A 24,091-nucleotide genomic window follows, 5' to 3' on the forward strand; every position below is an offset into this window, starting at 1 on the left:
TTAATCAAATACGTCTGTAATTAAATCATTTTTATTGGAAAAACTTTATTATAAATGTCTTTATTTAGAATTTATGTTTCCCAGAGCTAACGTTTTCCACTCGCAACTGTACCCCTCACTGGGCGATTTCCTATGCGTCGGAGAAGTGCATGTGCCAAAAGTGTTGCCTACTTCAGGGCGTTCAAGCACCATCCTCGTCCTGAGGAACATTCTAATGAACATATACAAAAATTTCAAGTGCCAGACGCGACGATGACGCGACGTTTTGCCACCTAGCCACGCCTCCACAGCCTGCTGGCCTACGCCCCTTTGGGGAAATGTCTGAGCCTGAGTCTGAGGCTGTCTGTCTAGCCATTGCGAAGATTGCGTTTAAATGCAGGCATTGTTGTCGTTTCGGGTCCCCATTCTCCTCCGGCATCCCCAGCAAGTCTCCAAGGCTCAAGACAATTGAGTCTGAGAGCGTAATTTGCAACTGCCTGAGACGGCGACGGAGTAGTCCAGGATGCAAGGCCCCTGGCTCCCTAGTCCCCACTCCCGACTGCCTAGTCCCGAATCCCGATCTCGACTTTGGCAGGATACGGTGCAGACACAAGTGCAGCGAGCGCCTAATGAGTGGGAGAGGTGTCCCTCGAGAGGGGAGGGATCCGGATCCAACTGCCAGTCATGACTTCTGGCTACCCCCAGGCAACCCCCTCAACCCTTTGCATTTGCGACATGTTCTTGTTGTTGCTGTTGTTTTTGCCCGGTTGCATTTTGCATCCAAAGGCCGCTGCAGGCGAGTGCACCAAAAAAGCAACACAACAAAAACGACACGGCAGAAACTGTTTGCACAGTAGCCTCCTGCCTTTGCCTTCTGGAGGAGTCTGAGTGGGAATCTCAAAACAGCAGCACTGGGAAAAATATACTTCAATAGAATACTTCAGAATTAAGAAGCAAGGATGCAAGGACTTTTTAAAATATGCATTGTACAAGGCACCTAGCTTCATGTAAATTCTAACTTCTCATTAGTTATGAAATTGGCGTTAAAAGGTAAATAATATTATACATTGTTTAATGAAGGACCTCTAGTTTATGGTTGAGTTTTGGTAGGCTTTAGCCTAGCTAGCTTGTCTGTCAGTGTAGACCTGGAGATGGAGCTGTAGCTGCAGCCAAAGCTGCTGTTGCAGTTGAAGCCGGTGCAGACATCGTCCTGTGGCATACCCAACAGGCGTTAATAATCATTCTTGTTTTTTGCTTTTTTTCCACAAAAACAAAAAAAAAAGGAAAATGCAACGGGCGATTTTTTCAACTTTTTTGTGTTGTTTTGTTGGTTATGGGATTGCTGTTCTGGATACCCTGGAAACTATGAAAGCGGCTGGTTTAATTGAGAAACAGGATATGACATAAAACTTTGATGTTTATATTTGGTAGAAAATCAGATATTCAACAATCTTCGTTCTTAAAGATTCCTTATTTTACAAACAAAAATTTACTTGAATTCTTATAAAAAAATTTTAAATGTTATATCCTTTTAGGATATTTTGAAAGTCCCCACTATGTCACCCACAACGCATGTTTTTTTTTGTGTTTCGAGCTTTTTCTTTTGGGCCTTGGATTTCATTACTTTTTTTGCGAAACTTTTTCATTTTGTGCAGTCAGACGACGACGTCATAGAGAGTGCATTGACTGAAGTCTGCGAAAATGCAGAAACCGAAAAAAATAAAAAAGGAAAACGTCAAAAACCAAACCAAAACGGCAAGTGTGTGGAGGTGCGGAGGTGGCTGCTGCAGTCTGGTGTCGGTTGCTGCATCTTTTGTTGATATGTAGCGACATGCACAGTGCAGTTTCCCGGAAGGCGGTGAATCGGGAAATTCGCGGGGAAGGTCGCAGGGAGGAGGCGCTCGGCGCTCGGCTCCCGGCTCAGCTGAGTGCATCCAAAGTTCAGTAGCTGGCAGCTTTTTGTCTTTCAGGAAGCGTTTTAGCTGCGAACTAAAACAAAAAGTTGTTTGCCATAATTAAGACTTGGCTTTTGGCACAGGCCCGAGCTGCAGTTAAGTGTTATTAGTTGGAGCGTTTTCGGTTTTCGGGCATTGTTCCTGGGGGAGGGGGCCCAAAGGAAGTGGCGGCGGGGCGCGGAAGTTGCCAAGGAAGCCGGGCGAATGAGGATGTGGAAGCGAAGGAGTCGTTGCACTTGTTAATTGCCACACGGTCGACTCTATCCACCCGCCGACGCGTTGCACTGCAGCCAAAGTCAAATATTTTTGTCCTCAAACAGAGGCCACCTGCTTGGCCAGCACTGTCAGAAAAAGTTACAAGTTTTTAGAGGCAGAAGTAGTCTTATTTGTAGCTTATTCGATCCCCTTTTCTTTCAGTGTCCTTGTGCCTCAGCCACGTAAATCATTAAATGCCGAATGACCGGCAGAGAAAACATTTGGCGAAATTTCAGGCACCAGTGAAGCCTGAAACAAAGGAATACATTTAATAGGAGTATTTCCTTTTTTATACACAGCTTTTCGCTTGAAAACTTCCCCAGGAGCCGAAAGGAAGGAGTCGAGGAGCAGCAGCGGCAGGAAACTTGCAGCAGGCGACTGGTTTTTATTTTATTTTATTTTTATATTCGACTTTGGCGGCTCTGCTTCGGCGGTTATTAGTCCGCGGTTGCACGCGAATTTGCTTTATTTTTGTTGCTGTTGCTACTGCTGCCACGGCTGCTTCTGGTGGAGCTCTGTTGTTGTTTTTTTTTTGTGTTGGCGATGCAGCAACCAAAATCCAATTAGCTGCTCAAAAGTTTTGCAAATGCGAGCAGAAAATTTAATTAATGTTGACACAAGTTGGGGCCAAAACTGAACAGAATTGAGTTTGCCTCGGCTTGGAGGGGGAATTGTAAAGCGATTGAGATGTCTGCTCTGAAATATTCCAATAAATTGATGAAGTTTCAGCAATTAGATTTTGTTAACAACTTTGAAACAGACTCTATTGTTTATGGTCATAATTGTGTTTGCACTTTTTCCCATTTTTTTGCGGAGATTTGTCAACAATTTAATAGAGCAAAAGTGGCCTTTTGTCGACCAGGTCACCTGTCATTCTGGCCAACAGCAATCCCCCATTAGGTGCAGACCGCGGAATGGATGAGCCCCGTCTAGGCCAATAACTCAAAGCAGCTACAAATGTTAACCAGACCTCCCTGCCACGCAGAAATGGAGCACGGCCAGGTGCGGGAATTTCAATTGGACTTTTTGCAACCTGCCCCTGCCACTGCCGCTCCGGTCGCAGCTTTTCAAGCGTTAAAACATAAAAATGTCATTAACACTCAACAGATTTCTAGTGCGCCAACAGCCAACGGCCAAAAGCAACTACAGCCGGCAACAAACGGCTTAAATGGCCAATAACAAATTGTTGCAAATGTTTGCTGCCCAGAGCCGAGAGTAAAAATGAAAACAAAAACCGCGAAAAAAATGGCAAAGAACAACAACGCAACGGGCTGTACGGCAAAAGTTTTTTCCTCATAGTTTTCCCAGTTGAAGTTAGTTTTTATTTTATTTTGCTTGCCGGCTGGCTCAGGCTGTTTAGGTGTAGACTTAAATTTATTTGACGCTTAGCCCGAGTTGCAGACAAGAAAATGACACAGAAACCGAGTTAAGCCGCAGAACGCGTTTAAGCCGAATCGCAGGTCGTTTATTGTCGCTGGGCCTAAAGGGGGGTAGTAGGTGTTTGGTGGGCGGGGTAGGGTATCATTTACGCCATAATTTTTCCCAAGCGAAATATTTTCCTTAATGGTTTTTAATGAGCGGGTTGAGAGTGTTGGCACTACGGCCGCTCTACGAGGTGTTGAGAAATACGCCTGATTTATAGAATCTGCAGTCTGTATTTAACGGCGGCCCGCAACGAGCTAGCCGAGATTTTTGGGCGTTGCGAGGCAACCTAGATAGAGCCAGGAGGTGGCGGTTTCCTCCGATCTTCGACCGCAGTATCAGGCGTTAATGGTTTTGGCTCCTCTGATGGCCAAGATCCAAGATCGGGAACAGCTTAATGGGAATTCGTTTGGGGCGGAACGAGAAAGTGATGCTGGAAAGTCAGGAGCAAGGTTTCTAATGCTTTAAGAACGTATAATTTTCTAGGAAACTAACAGAGTTCTAAAAATTCTGAATCTACTAAAACTATTTACTATAAAATATTTATCTCTCTAGCTGTAATATTGGTTTTTCCTGCCCTTGTGGTTGTAATGATATTCTCGCCCATTAAACTTTCCGATGACTGCACTCGCTGCCAAAAAATACCATCTCTTGGCCAACTTGAACGGCTCAAAAGTTCCCACCGCGCTTGCCAACTTCCTCGGGACTCTCAATTACGACTCAGATTGCCTGCTAACTGTTCACATCCTTATATGACTACGTGTTGACAACAAAATTAATTCAAATTAGCAGACTGACTGGGAGAACCAACTCGGGATCCAAGGTTAGCACAATTTCAACAGCTTTGGGTTTGCGTGCCGGCAGCTTTTCTCTTTAGCTTTTTTGCAGCTGCTTGGTAAATTAAAATTAAAGTACCCACAGCATGTAGCAACAATAACCGAGAACGACTTGGGGTAATTGGATTTACCAGAGCCCGATCCCATTTGATCTGCACTCTGCATAATGAAACGTGCAGTTTATTTTATTATTAGCAGCGGACATAATTGGCCCTGGCTTTGCCGGATAATCATTGCATGATTCTCGCCCTTTCGATAGCTATTAACTCACCTGGACTTGCAAAAAGTGCCTGATTAGTCGCAGGTGAACCAAGACTGGAAGGCAAACAGTGGCCCGGCTCTCTATCGCCGCTGTCGCCCCACCTGAAGTGAGACATTAATCTCAGTTAGGTTTATCTTTGATGCATAATAAACGAGTTGCTGTGCCGGGCACTAAAAGCGGCTATTTATTAAATGCAGCTCAAAAGCCCAAACGGGAAACCGTGGCCAGCACGGTCCAGCGATCTTATTAACCCAGTTCCTCGGCAACTACCTCAAAACAGGGCCAAAAGGAAACGCCAAAGTCAACATCTCCGGAGACTTGAATACGTCTTGCCGCCCGAATTTCCTTCCTTTTATTTTAACTTTGATTTTTTTAAATCTTTTTCTTGCCACCCAAAAACCGAGAATAAAAAGCCAGGAAATCTGCTCATGCACAAAGTAAACATGGCCAAATAAGAGAGCAAAAATTGCAATCACTTTCGGCCCGGTCCTCGGAACGGGCAGAGTCTCGAAGGCTCTGAGTCTCAACCCTGAGCAAACAGCCGCCAGCATCAATCTTCTAATGCGTTCAACAATTTTTTTCGCTGTTCCAGCAGTTCTTTATGCCCGAATGTTAATTTTTTTTTTTTTCTTTTTCCTGGCAGTTTTTTTGGTGTTTACATTTAATGTAGAGAGTACTCTATCTGATAAAGGGTATGGGGTATATACTATAGATGTCTGAAGAATACGGAAGTATCTGAAAGTTAATTTTTATGATTTATCGGAGTAATAGGAGTAGGCTTATAATATAGGCTTTTAATATACATTTCGAGATACTTTTTCGTTACCATACCATATACCATATCTTATAGTACTTCAGAGAGCATCCTAGTATAGCCTTGAGAGTATCCCCTGGTTCGTATCGCCCTTTATTGACTCTGGCTGGTTAAAGATTTTTTAGTTCAGTTTTCAGTTTCTGGCCTGCCGAAAAAAGATTTCTGTGCCACAGTTTGAGCACACAGACCGAGGAATTGACTTGTTGTCACGCCCCCTCATAACCTGGCCCCCTCCCGAGATGGCTCCCTTTCCCCTCTCGGATTTTTTTTGGCTCTGTGACAGCAACATGCAAATTTATGAAAGCCGCTTGTGTTCCTTTTGGCTGGCTGTTGTACTCGTGTATTAATTTTTGTTGCTGCCGCTGCCTCTACCGCTCCGTGGCTGTTGTTTATTGATGCCGTTGGCGGGACTACGGACACGCCACTTCAGCCTGGCAGTCGAAGCTGTGTCTCTTTTGGAGCCGAGCTTGTTTTCGTGCAGAGAACGTTGTTAATAATTCGCTCGCATTACGCGCCGATCTCGAGGAAGATGTCGTCTTAATGACTTCATTAATATTGAGTAAAACACAGAGCAAGCGGGGCAAGTGAGTGCAATCAGAGCACGCCAAATGCAAAGGAAGTCAAGTGAACGACCCACGAAGAAATTCGCTGGCCGAAACCAAAACCCAAAACACAAAACCAAAGTGCAGGCCGAAATGCTTCAGTTACTTCGATTCAAGTTCCTCGAGACCATGTTGTTGGGGTTTCTGGTGCTGGCATTTCCGCTGGGGATGCAAATTGATGAGACAGCAACAAAGCCGGCCTCCCTGCCCCCCCAGCTAGGTAGTTTAATTAAAATTAATTCGAAACCCTAGCGGCGGCATCAGAGGGCCTTGGGAATACACCTATCCAGAGTTTTGAGGACTTGCGAATAATTCTTGTTGGTTTGATATTGATGGAATTATAGCAGCCCGGCTGCAATGTGCCAAGTTTTGACCAAGTTTTTACGAGCTTCAGCGCTTTAAGTTTGTTCCGTTTAGTATCCGCCCGAGTGGTGCGGTTTTCATTTAATAAACTGCTCCCCCTCCCTGCCAACTGTGTTGCATTTTCCTGGTATCAAAGCCATAAAACTTATAATGCTCCATGGCAATATACACATCATCATCATCAGTTGCCGCAGCTGCAACTGAATCAGCAGAAGTGGCGGTGGCAGCCACATCCGCGTGACGACATCAAGGCGAAATTAAAATAGCGACATTTTATTGAGTTGTCAGTTGCATGGAGCACATGCAGATGCAACAGGCCACGCCTCCCACAGCCTCCCGCCAGCACACACCCAAAAACCAAAACACAAAAAGGGAGTAATGGAAAACGGGAATAAAAAGGAAATTATGCAAAGGAGCAGAGCGACACATGTGTGCCAGCCAAGGATGAGGTGCTGATACTGCAACGCCCCACAGGGAAGCCTGGCTACGGGGACTTTTTGTTCCAATACCTATGCCGGCACACGCGTTTGGTGGGCGATCTAGGTGGGTCAGGTCGTTTGTTTTTTGAATGGAATTCCACTTCCAACTCTGCCAGCACTCTTACTGCAGAGCTTCCCGGTGAACCCTTCCTCCGAGGGCGGGCGAACATTTTGCATAATTTGGCAGAAATTAAAAACGAGGGTAATATACATACAATATGCACATGGCCATGTACTCGCCATATAATATCCATATGCATGTACACGATTATTTATATAGATCCGCAGGCCCGCCAAACAAAAGAAGGGCGTTGAAATTGACACCTCGGGTGTAAGAGGACGGGTCGAGGGAAAAAGCGAGAAACAAATAAAGGCTGTTGAAATAAAAACCCTTTTTCGACAGGCCAACGAAAGGAGCTTGGTCGAGCTGGCTGGCCTGCTGGCTTTCTAAAAAGTTCACAGAAGTATTCACACTCATGTACCCGGAGACTAAGGCTAGTGAGGAGAGGCCAAGACCTAAAGTTTGGAATGAAAAATGTTTGAAACTATGTACAAAATATTGGGAAGGTCTGGGTAGTTCTCTTTATTAAACAACTCAGGTATATGTTTAAAATTATTCATATTTTTGTCATCTGCCATTTCCGCCCCCAAAAATGAGCATTACCCATCCCTAGTGTGGTGGCCTCCTGCTCCTGGCGAGCCCTGCACGTCTGCCACGGACACACTTTGGCAATTCATTTAATTATTATATTATACGCACACCCGTACCTACCAGGTCGTGTACGTACACGAGCACTTACCCACACGGATGCATCATAATAAAGAGGAAAACGACCATAAAACGCTCGCACAAGAGTGCCAGGAAACTTGTGTAATTCATATCGCCGGAGAAAGAAAAAAAAGCAAAAGCCGGGGGAAGACAGCTCATCATCAGAGGACAGGGCCCGGAGGAGGTGGAGGGCGACCGCAAGGCAACTGACAAACACACACACAGAGATCTGGGCCTTACATGGCCAATACTGGCTTTGACAATCGAATCCGAATCCGCTTCATCGTTCGCGTCCCTTGGCCATATCAATTGCACTCCACCCGACCGACTATGTTTGGCATTTCCCCCACCAGTCTCCTCTTTTATTTTTTGTTTTTGGTGCAAAAACCACAAAATTACATTGAGCTGGGGAGCTGGAGAGCTGCCGCCGTAGCTGGTGGTGGTGCGGTGGTGCTGCCCCAAAGCCAAAAGCCCACAGCCCAATCTCAACTTATCGCCGGCTCTGGTCATGTTAATTTTTAACCTCAGGCTTCAGCCAAATCGAAAGCTGATCGTATAAAATTACGCCTGACAGCGGACGCTGGGATCCGAGAGATCGGCGATCGGGAACCGGGGACTGGGGACTGGGGATCAGCTCCGAACTGAACTGAGAACCGCAAAAGGTGACACTCCGATGGTTCGGGCCGCTCCCCTGTCGCTGTCACTATATATAGATTACATATAGATATCGTACAGTTGCTGATCTCTGGCTGACTTTTTGCCTTTTTGTTGGCGTTGGGGTGGAAAGTAAAAGTATTAAAGAGTAGCTGCTTTCCGACCAGATGATGCAACCGGATTTCATTTTGAGATATGAATAGCTTGGAATGGGTTCTATAAAAGGATCCTACGCCTAATTAGTTAATATAATTAAAAGGAAAAATAATCGCATATCTTATAGTACAGTACAGTCCCCTGGGAAACTTTCGCAAAATCCTCTTTAGCTTCTTGCTCGCTAATTAGCGTCTACCCCATGGAAAAGCAGGAAATCTATCATCAATTTACACGCAACTCTGCCAAAAATGGTAAATAAATGCGAATAGAGAGGCGACTCCGCCATTCGTTGCGTAGGGTGCACCGGTGTGTCCGTGTGTGTGTGTTGGCCAACCCAGATGGCCATATCGCTGTGGGAATTAGCCAGAAAACCAATGGCCAAAACGCTGCCAGTTAGCGTGGGTGAGGAGCGGTCACCGTTAAGGGACAACTGGTTTCGAATCGGGCGCTGGGACCGCCTGTTGGTTTGCCAGCGATCTAATGCAACATTAATTCGGTAATAAAAGTAGATTTTGTTGCCATAAATATAGGCCGGGGCAGGGTAATAAACACAAAATGTGACACAATCAAAACGGCAAGCGGCTCATTTATTGATAACAGTTGGAGGCCAATCAACCAGTTGGCCCGGCCAGAACGCCTGGGCCGGAGACTATTGGCCAGCAACCGGTTACCGGTTCGCTGCTCGGACTCTGGGCGTGTTTAGCATTTGAATTTTTATGGCGCCAGCTTTAATAAGCATAAATAGCATACTTAATTGACAAATCAAATGCAATTTGATAAATAAATGAACGTTCTGGCCGGCCTGGAGTGGGGCGCACGCAAGCCAGGCGCATACTTAGAATGCGAATGCAGTCTCCGGACTTTGTCTCATTTGCTAAATAAAAGTCACTTTGACTAATGAATCAATTTGCCGGGCCGCCGACTTAATGATGAAGTTCTTTATCCCCGATGAGCAGGCATGACTGTCTGATTTCCACCCCTTCATCTTCCATCCTCGGCTCTGGCCCGGCCTTTGGAGGCCCGAACTAAGCTGAGTTGATTAGGGGAGCCCATTAATGGACAAGCTCACAGGATATGGGATACAAAGACTGTCCCAGACAGTTCACATGACGTCTCTGTTTGTTTGTTTGTCTCGCCCTCTCTCCGTCTCTGCTTCAAATCTCTTCTTTTTAGTTGACGTTCCTCAATTAATTGCAGGCAAAATAAAAAAAACAAGAAAGGACGAATCGAGTAGAGTGTCTTGACTATGTGATACCCGGTACTACTCTGGAAGATCATTCAAACATGGTTGTCTTGGGACAACAAACTAGGGAAGATACAGTTTTGAAACATCTGAAAGGAAAGTCGTGGGAAGATACTGAAAAAAAAATATTGAAGAAAAAAATAATAAGTAATGGAATATGACCCAAAATTGTATATAATTTGTATGGCACATGAAAGACTTTTAATGTAAATTCTTCTTAAATGTATGATTAAATGTATAAAATTTTGAAACCAAAAAGGAAAGGTCTTTCTTCTTCGTGTAACATCCATTGACAGGAATACAATATACCCTTGTCCTACAAAAGTACCGGGTATTACAACTGAAAACACATAAAAAAGCACAGAAACGGGTAAACACACAAGCAAAACCAAATGAAATCAACGAACCCGGGCAGCAACAAAAGCAAAAGCTTGAGCCAAAGTTGAAATATACCGTTTAATGCCCAATGGCCACGCCTACTTTTCCCACACTATATCCAGACGTGGCGCAGGGGTGTGTACCATTGGGGGTGGGGTGGCTGGCCCAAAGGGGCCGGGGGAGGCGGCGAGGAGGAGCGCTTAAAAATGCGTAAAAGAGTCAACTTTGACTGCAAACTGCAATGGGATGTTGTTTGAGTTTTTGTGATACCCTGTGGTGCAAGGCTAAGGTGAGGGGTATATATCCCAATATATAGCCCCTAAGGGTTGGTCTTGGATTATTCTATAAAATAAGGGAATTTCCACAATTCTTGTATATATTTATTATTCTTTAATAAACACCTTGATCCTATACCTTAGAAGTTTCAACAAGAAACTATGGCCTTTACTAAATTGTCCCTACTGGAAACCCCAATCTAAATATATTTTTATTATAATATCTGTTAAAATTCTTTAGAATAAAGTATACAATTTTAATATTATTTTATCCAAGGTATCCCCCTGTCTAAATCCTTAAAAAAGAACCTCTTTCTCTTGTTTCTATGCAGTTTTAGCTTCACTTTTAGCATTTTGCATTTTGTTTGCGCTATGTCTGAGTCTCGGAGTTGATTGCACCAACACCACCCACCCGGACCACCCGACCTGCACCACCTCGCACCACCCACTGCCACTTTATTGGCTAAAAACTTGTCGTTTTGTGCTGCTGATTAGCACAAATGAGAGGCTTTAGCCAAGAAGCGTTGCATTTCTTGCTGACTTTAAGGTTTGTCTTTAAAGAAAAGTGCCATGGCTTCAGGTTTCTGGCATTGAAATTTTTGTAACATTGATTTTTAATTACCCAATTGACGCTTTATGGGCCACAAAAAACGAGGCACACAAAAAATATTATGTATTTACGGCGGAATGATTTTTTGTCACCTGAGTGGCTCACGAAAAGTACGTGAGTAATGGAGGGGCACGTGCCGGAAAAATCGCACCTAACTGGCCGTCTAATAAACAAGTTTGCTGGCCAAGGTACGCGTGGCCTGAAGACTCCCCTCTCTCTGGGCCACATTTTCCAGCTGCCTGGCTAATCGGTTGCGTAATCTTAAACGCGGAGCGGCAATTGAAATGGATTGCGGTGTCTTCGCTACCTGGAGAATCGGCAGCTGCCAGTGGCGTCTTCTGAGCCAGTTTTTTCCTTTTTTTGAGTTGTGCCCCTCTTGCGAAGGAGTTGCTTTGCGAAGCTTTTGGCCAGCTGGTTGCCCTGTCAATGGGCCTGACCCACAATCGATGCTCAAATTTCATTGCATTCCCCCCTCCCCCTCGTTGCAGTTTCTTCTTTTTACATTTTTGTAGAATTAATTTTACGCTTGGCGGACGTAACGCCATCCAGTCTGGCATAAAGACTTCCTATCTCGCAACTTGTGTGTATCTGTGTGGCAAGAATAGTTGCAGGCAACTGCAGCTAATTGCAGCCAGTTGCAAAAATAAAGACAGCAGTGGATTACGGCTGGGGAGGGGACCTGGTGTGTGGCAGGAGGAGGCTGCGCGGAGAATGTTGCGCCGTGGGTCATCATAAAAACATTATGGGGAGGCGCGCAAAAACAAACAAAAGCCAACACAATACAGGCGAAAAAATTAACACACAAAAGGCCGAAGGTTTTTACTTAAAAAAAGCTAATTAATTTTGAAAAAACAAACCTTGACATTTTTGTGGGAAAATTTCAGTCGAAATAGAGTGATTTGCTTGAATTGAAAAGTTAAATTCCAGTCTAAAAAGTTTAAATATTTAAAAATACCATTTCTCTTTTCCCAGAATATAATTTAATTTATTTTGAACTAATTTATATTTTTTGCTCAGTGGGATGGCAACTGGTGGAATTTTTCAAAGGAATTGCAGCCAGAGCAGCAGCTGCAGATGGTGGTGTCCCACCAGGCCGAGTATCCATATCTGAGTATCCGTGTATCTGAGTCTCCGAAAGTATCTGTGTGCGTTGTCACTGTGAGTTTGACAGGGCAACATGCGAGAATTTGATGAGCTTGGCCCTGGCAGCCCAGGTCCACCTCCGTCGCCATCTGGATACCCGGCGCAGGCCCCATCTCTCACCCACATCGCCCATTCAGGCCTCGCACTCCCCTGGGCATGACGAATGTAGAGTCTGTCGAGTGGGTGTGTTCATGGGTTTTCTTCCCCATACCCACCACGAATAAATATATATATTTTCTTTTCTTTTCTATTTTTATTTTATTTTAGTTTCTTGCAGAAAGGTCAGGTTATTGTAGTTGTAGCTCTGCCTATTGTTGGCGTCGTGCGAACACGTTTCGCTCGCAGATTGGAGCGCACAGGTGTCTTGGCTCGGCTGGGCTCACCAGCCAACCTTACCTTGCCTTGCGATAGCTTAGTGACCAAAAGCCAGCTCGTCGGTGATTGGCTTTTAGCCGCTGCTGTCGCCTGTCAAAGCTGGCTGGCGTTTTCGGATTTATTTTTAATAAAACTGATGTCATTTATTGGTTTACGTTTATTGTTTATTGTTGCTAAATGCCTGTCGCAGTCGCCCAGGGGCCGGGGCACGAATGTGTGGGCTGGTGGGTTGGCGGGCTGGCGTGAGATTGTGTCTGCATTGGTTACATGTAAGCAGATACTTTGGCAAACAATTTAAAAGCTGTTTGCTTTTAGCCGAGCTCGATGTCAAGGCCACCAGAAAATTGCAATGTTTTATGTTTAATTGTTTAACAAAATTAAATTTAAACAATTTATTATGTTATGTAAATTGCAAGTTACAAGGAATAGTTTTCATGAACTGCCTAGCCTTGGTGATTTATCTGGCCATTTTTGTAGTTTTCTGGATAGTTTGAAATCCTAGTCCCTCCACTATGATGCCCGCTTTGAGCACTCCATTGCAGACATGCTCGTCACAAAGTAAAAGGAAAGCTGAGCTAAGCTGCACTTCAGCCCCAACTTCATCTTGAGCTTCAGACTGCAGCTCTGTATCTGGCGGATAAAGAGGCCCGTGGCCCACCTTGATGTGTCATCACTTGAGCGGTAGCCAAAGTCGAAAGCTGAACATCTCAATGCTTTTCAGCCTTTTTGCTCCTCTCCCAGTTTAGTCCGCTTGCGAGATGGCTGAAAGGCAAAGGAACGCATTTTGCCAAGAAACTTCAGCCACTCGAGTTCAACAATTATGAGAAATGTGTAGCAGACGTGACTTTGATGTTGATGCGCCAGACAGCTTGGGAGCTGACAGAAGCCCCGCAATGTGGAACAGCTGTCGAAACTGCAGAGCTACAACATCTATCGATGTCTGCTTGTAATGCACTTTTAATAGCCGCCAAAAAGGAACAAAAAAGCTGAATACATATTTTAGCCCTGACCTTGTTTTTGGGCCAAGACTCTCATTTTCGATCGCGTTGCTCGGTGCGTTGCGTGCGTTTGCCATTTTGGCATCCATAATTAAAATGTTTGCGTCGAGTGGCAATTTTTAATTACAGCAGATAAACTTTTTCATAACCGAGCGACCACATAACCGGGCTGTTGCCGCTGGTGGACCGCTCCGAAAAATGCTGACCACCCGGCGCGTCTCAAGTTGAAAATATGCGACTCCACTGCCACTATATGCTATAGTGGCGGATACCAAGTGGCAGCTGAGGAACGCCGCGGGCGACTATTAAACTTTCGTTAATTATCGCGATAAGGCAGCTTGTTGTGGCGCTACAGTTGGAACTGCCGGAGATGCCCGATACCAGCTGCTCCCTGTTTATTATTTTCGATTCTGTTTGTTTTTTATATTCTGCTTTTTTTTTAGTATTGATGAGGCCGGCTTTGATGTGCCGATAGAGCTTCAACTTTAACCTCCGCACTAGCTAATTGAAATGCACAGCGATGGAATCTGTGCGATGATTGATGGCGAGGCCATAAAGATGTTTACATCAAATGAACAGATTTTTATAGTCCCCGCTTAAAAGTTTTCATTGAAATTTAAATTTGAATACAAAAAGAGGACTTTGCAGGATGTGAAAGCTAAGCATTTTTGGCCTTCAACTTTGCCACTTTTCCGCGCTTTCCCAACCACAATCCTTTAATTAAAATGCTTTCTGGCATAAATATGAAATCTTCTAATTGGCTGCGATCGCCGATGCTTTTTTTTAGCGGCTGATGGCACGTTGTCTGGCATGCAGTACCTGCATTCGATCAAGCACCCCTGTCCCTGCTCCGGCCTGCCCCTGATCTCACCTGACCCCTCCGACGCCGCGGCATCGCTGCATCGGCATGCACTTCCTTTTTGGGCTCTCGGCCAAAGCCAAGACGACGCATAGAAATTTTCTTTATAAATCAGTTGTTGTAGCCGCAAGTTGAATGTTGTTTGCGGTTGTTCGAGCGTTCATCGCTCGCTGCTACAAGCCAAGTACAAAGCAAGTTGTTAAAATTCCTGTTTAAAGTTTTGTACGCACATGCAATGGCCTCGCCAGCTTCCTCTGGCCCTCATCCGCCCCCCTCCCCCAAATCCTCCTCCCTGCAACTTCAAAGGAAGCTGCTGCTGCTGCTGCAACTGCATGTTTGCATTAAAGACGCATTTTGTTTGCCCAGCAGATCCCAAGCCATCTACCATCCAGGCATCCAACCATCCAGCCAAGACGATGACGACGCCGATGATGAGGACGTCCGCAGCGTGTTAGAATACACAACATGTAAGCCAACAAAACAGTTGGGGCTACGGCCAGTCATAATCAGGTTTTAGCCACGAACTGAACCTCGAGCTGGGGCTGCTGCTGAAGCTGAAGCTGAGGCAGAACTTGTGGCTGTGGCTGAGCAGTCGGCTTTGGCTGCCATATCCGAGGCCCATGCATAAAGGGAGTAAGCTGCGAGCAGCGTCGGTGGCTCCACCAGCTCCACAGCTTATTGACTGCACATGATTGCACAAAAGAGCAACAGGGACTAGGCACAGTGGACCAGGATTCATAAGAGTCAGTGAAAGTTTAAACAGGAAAGACATTAATTGAGATTAAATTGTCGGATTTAAAGGTCACATTTTTTAATTGTTGGTCAAATAAGTAAAAGCCCTTTTTAAAAAAAAGCCTATAATTAACAAACTAAAGAATGCATGAGCTTAACCACAGTGGCACCTTGGTCGATAGCCTGGCTCTCAGGTGGGCTAAAGACAAAGTTAAAGCCAAGACTGGGGCGGGACGCTTTTGGCCGCCTCGGCTAACTAAACAATTATGGCAACGGCTTTGCGATCGCCCAGCGACAAAAACAACTGCGATGATGATGATTTGGGAGTGCAGGGAAGGCATGAGAGGGAAATGGAGGAAGGGACCTCTGTGGCACATCCTCCGCTTGTACATCTAACTATCCTCGTATCTATGCATCTATAGTTATTTGTATTATTATTTTGCTTTGTTTTCTCTCGCCCGGCGTTCGCTTTCTCAGCTGCGTACACAGAAAAAAATATTATACTCCTTTTGAATTATTAAAAAGGGTCTTATATATAATTATTAAAAGCTTACATTTATAGTTTGTGTTCCAGTAGTATATTTTTAGGCAAACCAATAGCCAAATTGATAAAATTAGACAAGTATTCTATTAAAAACGTTTACTATTACAAAGAGGTTTAAGGACCTGTACAACATAGTTAATTTAAGAAGTTTTTTATATTTAAGACTTAAGAGCCATTGAAATAGAATTCTAATAGCATGCTTTTCCGAGTTTTCCATTAATTTGAAATTAAATACATTCTATGTCCTTTTTTCATCTAAAAGTATGGATATTTTAGGTATATAACCCTCAGATATTAAATAAAAAATACAATTTATTTTAAGTGTAGTTCTCCGATGTGTGTTTTTCATAACAACCTCCCCCCTTTTTTTGCGGATAGGTTCATCTCGGTTTCTGCTGATTTTTTTGCTATTGTTGGCTTTTGGTTTTATTTATAGTTAGTTTGGTTTTAACGCTCGCTTGTTTAGCCTGCTTGGGTTGCCTCGGCCCTGGCCCCTTACCCTTCCCCGGGCGTTGCATTTCTGATGATGCCTGCAAGCTTAAAATCGTCATAAATGCATGGTTACCCACACACAGCCACAACCACACACACCACACACACTGATAACAAAACAAACACAGACGTCGCGAGGGCAATTGCATCGACGAGGGCTGCTCGACGAGTTCCCGGCTTTCGAGACGCGTATCTCAAGGATCTCGATCTCGAGTATCTCAATCTGTGGGTAATCTGGTGTAATCTGCCGGAACTTTTCCATCCACCCCCCATCTGCCCTGTCCCATTCATGTGGATCCAAATGCAGGCGGGTTTATGTGTTTTAGTTTTTATTTTCGTCATATTCGAGTGGCGTTTGTGTGGTGGCTGCTTTTTCTGCAGTTTTTTCTTCTTTACTTCTACCCCCCCAGAGCCCCTAATAAAAACATATATATTTTTTGCAGTGCCAGGTTTTTGTTGCGGTTTTCACGTGTTGCTATTCTGCAAGTTTTTTCTTGGCAATTTGCTCTTGTTTTTGTTGCGACTTCTGCGGCCAGAGCCATGAATAAGCAGCATCAACGAAACCGAAAATGAAAATAGAATAAAAGAAAAACATAAACAAAGCCCACTACTGGCTGCACCACCCACCCACCAGTTGCCAAACTGCCCCCTGCCCCTTGCCTGCTGGCGATTCGTGTGCTAATAATTCAGCATTTGTTTCCATTTTTTCCCCCATCTGGAGTGACTTTTTTGTGGCTCTGTGTTGCGCTTGTTTTTTGTTTGTTTCTGCCTCTGCCACTTGTTTTTTTTCCGTGCATATTTGTATTCTACACACTTTTTGCCCTTGCCGGGGCCGGGGTTTAGTTTTCCAGCTCAAACATTGTAAATTATTTGCTGGTAGCGGCTCACATAAATATAGATACAATTTATCAAATCGGATGAGTTAGAGCTTAGCCGGGCTCTGTTTATTTATCTTTTGTAGGTCTTTTTTCCTGATTTTTTGTTTGTTTGTAGTTTTATTTACAGCATCGGCTCGTTTATCAAAGATTGAGCCTCAGATGGGGACATCATCACTTAATAATATTGACACTTCTTTTCAGCCAGCCGGCCGCCACACAAAGCCCAGCCTCCGTAGAGCGGAGATAGAATTTCAAAAGGCGATTACGAGCCGAAAACGATGGTTCAGTTTGGGATACACACAGCGCACAGATACTCCGATACAACAGATACAGATATACAATCAGAAAATTAAGTGATTATGCTAACCGGTTCGATCTTTTTTCGTTTTGTTGCCTCGGTTTTGCCATTCGCTCGTTCGGGCACCAAAACAGAAATTTACATCAAAATTAACTTGTTATGTGGCCAGCAGAAAGCTGAAGCTGAAAAAAGGCCGAAACTGGGCTCCGAGCTGACAGCCTCTTAAGATCCCTCCAGCTCCAGTGGCCAGCTCGTCTCACAGCCAATCTTGTATAATTTCGAAATTAGAGCTCATCACCAGCCCATATCAAAGTCGTTCTTGGCGTCGGCGTAGTCTTTCATAAGTATCTTGGGGATATAGAAAAGAATGAGATGCCAGCACCTTCAGATTTCAGTTCTATACCAAACTATAGATAGGAGAAATTTGCATTAGATAGACTCCATAAATTGTATCTAACTATGCCGCTCATTAAAGGAGCTCCAAAAGAACATAAAATTTAGATTTTTGATATCTTAATTTGGCTTGATTATTTCGATAACACATAATTGGCAATGATGGCCAAATTCAGATGCATATTCCAAGTCTTATCTTAACCAAGTTTTATAGTCTATATTATAAATTCAAATCTTGAATAGTAAAACTCACACTCTTTCTAATTAGCCAGTCAGGCAGGGGGATATGCCGAAATGGATTCTTCAAATTAACCCAAAATCCAATTGAGCAAATATCTTGATTCAATTTAAGAAAGTTTCCTGCTTTTGGCCCTAGTCTTAAGTAATAGTTCCCAAGAAGCACGTGTAATTAACCCAAGAGAAGCTCGAGACTAACTGCTTGGCATAACTTTTGGGCAAATTATATTACGCATACGCCGGGTGGGCTGTGTGAATTGTGTGGCTTGGGCGGGAGAGGGAAAAGTTTCAATTAAGTGGCAAAGTTCAATTCCCCGACAGCCTCTGTCTGCCGTGCTTATATATGAATTATAATATAAATGAGCAAACTCAGCTGAATCTATCATCATAATGGCTGCTAGATAATACAGGAATCGCCATGGAAATCTCTAATTAAAGCCTTGACAATAGTTGACGACGGAGCTGGGCCTGGGCGGCGGGCAGACATCAAGATCTGGGCAAACAAAGGTGTCTGGGCCTGGGATGATGGCTGTCTGGCCTGGTCTGGTGTCGCCTGCTCTAGGGGGAGTGTCCCCCTCGCGCCAGAGTCAACGATATCACCCTCGTCCAGGCTTATTTCATTCATGGGCTGTGTGGCATGTTTTTGTTTTGAAATTTTTTTTAGGACCTACACACATGCGAGGGAATAAGTGTGGTTGGTATGCAAAAAAATAGAAGGGTTGCTAACAGAACCCACACAGAATCTGGGATCTCTCTGCAGGGGGAAAATGCTGGCAGACGAGGGTCTCAAGTTCAAGTGCAGTTCTCCATCTTGGGCTTCCTTCCGCTGTCTAGACTTCCAGACACAGACACTGAGCCAGACTCGCAGGGTTCAAGCAGTCGGCCAAGACAATCGGCCGGCGATTTGAATAAACATTAGAACAACCGGCCGGAGAATGAACGAAACATGAAAGCCACATTTGTTTATGCCACGGCCCGAAACAGTGCGAATTATAATGGCCGAGGGGTTCATGCCATAAATTAAAACACAGGCCGACAAAGACATCAGCGAGATGCTTATTCAAATTCGGGCTTCAGATTGGCCAGAACCGGGCCAAAATCGGCCGGGTACGTGTTGCAAATATGTTTTGAAAATCTAAAAATTTGTCGCACGGAAGTCGCCACGTACTCGGCGGTCGGAAAATGTTCGTGAGCTTAGGGCGCTGAGTCAAAAGTTAAGAACTATGGTAAGGGCAGCTGGTCTCTGAGAGGTGTGCCTCATCTCGACCTTGTGCTGATTTTTCTTGTGCTTGTTTTGGCCAGCTTGTGGTCTTGCTTTCTTTATTATGTTTATGCCTGTTGCAGCAAGCAACAAACATTGCATGACTCGGACACTCGAAAGTGGCGAAAACCACGAAACTAAAGTGTTATTTGGCTAGATTTTTGTGTGCGGAAAGCAAAGTTTGGCAAAGAAAAAGTTTGTCACTTGGGAGCTAGTTTTAGCACGTCTGAGCTAAGGGCTTTCAGAACTAAATATTCTCGACATGCCAGATAAACAATTATGGGAATAGTTGAGATAGACATTCTGAGGCATTCTCTGTTGGCTTGCAATTTATTACAGATTTGAAAACCTGTGCATTTCGAGATATTGGAATCTGAATATCTGTAGATAAAATGTAGAAAAAATTCTATAAGAGTATGTAAGAATTCTAGAAGAATAAATAGCGGTTGATAAATGCAATTGTTTATGAGATTACCCAATAGTATTGCCTAACAGATTGAAACTGATCTCTTAATGTTTTTAATATAAGAACTAGGTATTCTTTTTCAGCCATTAAAGTATTGACCCACAAGATCTGATTTTTCATTGCCAAGTGGCTTTTGTTTCGACCACAAATAGAGCAACTAACGTCAATGTAAATCACCCGCGAAGATTTCCGCTCGTTATATTACAACATTACAGAGCAAATGTCGGTGGCTGCGATAAAAAAAAGGCCAAAGAAAATAAACAACTGGGCCATTAAATCACGCCCTTGTAAAGCGGCCTAATGTGTGCGCAGTCATCCTCATTTCGGCCTAGTTAATAATACATTAAGCCAACATCACACACTCATCGCTGGTCCAATGCCAATACGCTAGTTACGAACCATGTAAAACGCCAGTTGAATTGTCAATTTATACAAAATTGTCAACAATTAACATTTAACACACAAAACAGCGAGCGCGGAGGAAGTGGAGCGATTTGAGCCACTCAGATAAGGCCAAAACGCTGTCAACTGTCAAATTTAATCATACTATAAAAAGCTGGCTATAAACGCCAGCTCCAGCTCCAGCTACATGATACAAGATACACGAGATGCAAACAAAACAAAGGAAAGCCAAACGGCAAACAATTTCAAAGCGAGTGACTGACATTATTTTGGCATGTTTGGAAGTTTATGGCCAACGCATGTCTGAGTTTCTCTTTCGCTGTCGGTCAGTGTCACAGCCGTGTGAATTTTGTCCTCAAACTGCTTTTATTTAAACTTTGTTATTCTCAATATTTTTGGCAAAAAAGTTATGCGACAAAGCGCTTTCCTGCTAGAGGGGCTAATTATACGCCGGCACCTACCTTTCTCGCTAGTTAGTCTATTGCAAATGGTGGCAGCCAACTTCCGCTTCCTGTGTCCGTCCGCCAGAAAAGTATCCAATTAGAATTTTTCAGTCAGCTGCGCAGGCGTCACTGCGAAAAGCCGGAAAATTATGGGAGAACTGCGGTCCCGAAACAAATGCGAACTATCGCCACAACTTTTTCATCCGCTTCTGTGATTTTCAATTTTACAATTTTTTAATTTTCATCTGCAATCTGCAGCTTGCACTTGCTGTGAATATTTCATTCAACGACAATTACTGGCAGATGGATTTTAATATTTAATCTACTCCTATTTAATATTTATTTACTCTATTTGTTGCTGTTGCTGTTCACACACCGCACACAACATTTCTCTTTGGCACTCGATGTATAGAATATTAAATGGGTTTTAAAATAAATATTTCAAATCTATGATATCCTATATATTAAATCCGGTAAATGCAGGCACTTTAGAGCACGATATTGGTATACATTCTTATTATTTGCACACACTCTAACAATTTTGTTTTATAGAATAAAAAGTATTCCCGATGGACTAAAAAATTGCAGTTCACTTCTTAATGCAGACGACCGCGGAAATTCGTTGTCCTGTTCGAGAAACGAGTTTGAAATCGCGAGCGATTTTTACGCGACTTGCTTGCGTCTGGCGAGCGACTCTGCGTTGTTAACCCAAAGGCAGCCGAGCGACGACTGCGCTGCCGGAAGACTGCTGCCCCGGCTTTGGCTCCAGAGTCTGAAGCCGCGTTCGTTGAAGGATGGATTCGTATCAGCATCCGATATTGAGTTGAACCGGCACTTGTTGATTATAATTTTATTTTTTTAATAAAAAAAATATTATTTTTATTTGTCAGTAATATTAATTACTATGGTATTTTATTGGTTTTTATGTTGTAGATACTTTTTATTTGGCCCAGGAACTATATTTGAAATTGTACCTCTTCCCATAATAGTATTAAATGTATTTCTTTAATATAAAACCAAACAAAATCTATAAAAAATAAACAATAATTAATTAAAATTAGCTAAAAATTACAAGTTGAGTGAGTTTCCGAGTTCCAATTGGACTCTCAACATGTTCCTTCACCACCATGTTCCACTTCCTCTGCGTTGAGAGCGAGAGAGCAAGCGTCGCGACAGCGCTGTCGACGTCGACGCAAGCAGCATCAACATATTTGTTCCATTTCCATAATTTCCTCTCTTTCATTCCGTTCCACTCCACTCGGTGAAAAACCGGCTTGCGCAGTTTGAGTGACAGTCGAGTTGAGTGGATTGCAGAACAGGTTTCGTTTGAGTGACTTTCGAGTTAATTACTCAATTATGCTGCTCTACCCCGAAATAGTTTGATATGTGAGCGTTGTTTGTGTGTTACCGAGAGAGCTATGCAATTTAGTGGCTGTATTTTTTAAATTTATTGTTTTTTATCGGCCAGAGGTAGATGGTTCACAGGTAGATGGCAATTGAGATTTTTCATTCTTTTACAATGTTTTGGCGCTGGATTTATGACTGGAATCGAGGCTGAGGCGTCAATTTGATGAGCGTGTGAAGTGCTGGGATAGATACGGATACACCGGCTGGACCCATCGGGCAGGTGGACTCTAATTAGGCTGTGTTACAGATGACCTCCAGTCAACCTTAAACAAGCCAGTTGCACACTTTAAAAAAATGGAGGTTTTTAAAAATATAATAAGGTTCTTTAAAAATATTTTTACTTTTAAGTAAGGCATAAAAAAAGAGTTCTTGATTGTTAAAAACACTTTTTAAATCTAAGACCTTCTCATTTATCGTGGTTGGATTTGGTTGTACGAAATAGGTTTATGAGAGCTATAAGCTATTATATTAGCTTTAGAAGACCTATTATGCGTATTTGTAGTTCTTAGCTATATTATAACAATTTAAAATGTAAAAATATTAAATGGAAACCCACTCATCAATAAGATTATGTGTGTTACTTAATTTTCAAGGAACTTTTAGGGAGCAACTATTAGGGAGGATATTACCAGGGCCGTAGCTAGCATGGGGCAGGTGGGGCGGTGCCCCAGGGCCCCCGAAGGGAAGGGGCCCCGCCGGGGCAGAAGACTTCCGTATAGGGGGCCCCAAATTTAATTGTTGCCCCAGGGCCCCCGAGGCTCTAGCTACGGCCCTGGGGCCCTGGATATTACTATATATTAATTGCAACAAAGATTAATGCGGTATAGTTGATATAATAATATGATATTCCTATATGTACATATGTAGAGGTGATATTCTAACTTTGCTTTAAAAACCATGTAATGTATATTTATTATTTTGTGTGTAATATTACATACCTTCCTTGAACAGATTTCCCCCACAGAAAAAGTACAATCTTTACATGGCGAGTTGAGCATTAAGATTCATAAATATTTATGTGACGAACTGGAGTCCCAGCCATTCCAGGAAACTCTCCACTCTGGAGCTCCTTTTGGTAATTTAGTGTTTCTACTCAAATTCTTTCACTTTGCAATTTGCCTCGGTGCTCTTACCGGGTCTAAGCGAAGCTGGCCAACTACAGCAGACTCCCAAAAGAAAAAAAAGAAAACCAAAAGCACCGAAGAGCAAACACATTTATGCGAACCAACGTGGATGGCAGCGCACTTCAAGAAGATGCCGCAAAGTGGCTCTGAGCGGGGATGGATCTGTGACAAGTGTCTTTCATTAGCATAAGTAAATCTCCTCGAAATCCTCAAATTTATTTGTCAACACTTGACAATTTCATTGTTGACGTCTCCGAAGGCGCAGCTGTAAACGAGTTGGATGCCAGAAGGAAAAGCAAAAGCCAGAGTCAGAGTCAGAGCCAGAGCCAACAGCAAATCATGATTTGTGTCTTGCATGTCAGTTTGGCATAGCCAAGCCTCCAACAAGTCGGTGCTATTGGTGGCAACACCAGGCCAAGACAATGCAAATGGTCAAGAGGGGCGATGTAGATGTGATGCTTGAACTTCCATCTCCGGCTTAAATCAAAGACAAATATTTAACAACAAATGGACAGCAGTGGCTCACTTTTTATGTCCCTTTGGCTCAGGCCCCTGCCCGATGGAAAGCATTGAAATTTCTTTGATTTTTACAACCCGACAGAAAAGAAAGGCCTTGATTGTTCAGGCCTCTTGCCATCGTTTTTTTGCCAGCCATCCTGCCTCCGAGTGCACTTTATGGCCATGTGATGTACAATTTTTAATGTCATATTTTTATGGCCATGCCAAAGTTTTCCATTAAGCCATTAATTTATGCATATACCCGATCAAATCGTATAAAACTAATTGCGAAAATTGCATTACTTGTGAGATACTTTTCAAAAAGTTAATAATATATTTGGGGAGTATTTTCCCATTCGTAGCTAGCCAAGGTCAACTGCCCCACTGGCCTCCTAAGGAACTAAACAACACCAAGCTGGAAGCCAAAACTAAACCTCTGACTAAGCGCGGACTTTCCTCCTTATCGGGCTTATCGCCCAGTGTCAGTGT

At 43.5% G+C, this 24,091-nt stretch overlaps 1 protein-coding gene across 1 annotated transcript in view; it reads right to left on the reverse strand.

Annotated features, from left to right (window-relative positions):
• LOC108129145 (uncharacterized) overlaps positions 1-21,185 on the reverse strand; it is a 58,785-nt gene extending 37,600 nt beyond the window's left edge. Inside the window, exon 1 of the mRNA XM_017247093.3 lies at positions 20,592-21,185. The gene's annotated coding sequence lies outside the window, so the exon portion shown is untranslated. The remainder of the gene's footprint in view (positions 1-20,591) is intronic.
• Between the last annotated feature and the right edge of the window lie 2,906 nt (positions 21,186-24,091).

The sequence above is a fragment of the Drosophila bipectinata genome, chromosome 3L (genome assembly GCF_030179905.1).
Source record: "Drosophila bipectinata strain 14024-0381.07 chromosome 3L, DbipHiC1v2, whole genome shotgun sequence".
In the NCBI taxonomy this organism is placed as follows: domain Eukaryota; kingdom Metazoa; phylum Arthropoda; class Insecta; order Diptera; family Drosophilidae; genus Drosophila; species Drosophila bipectinata.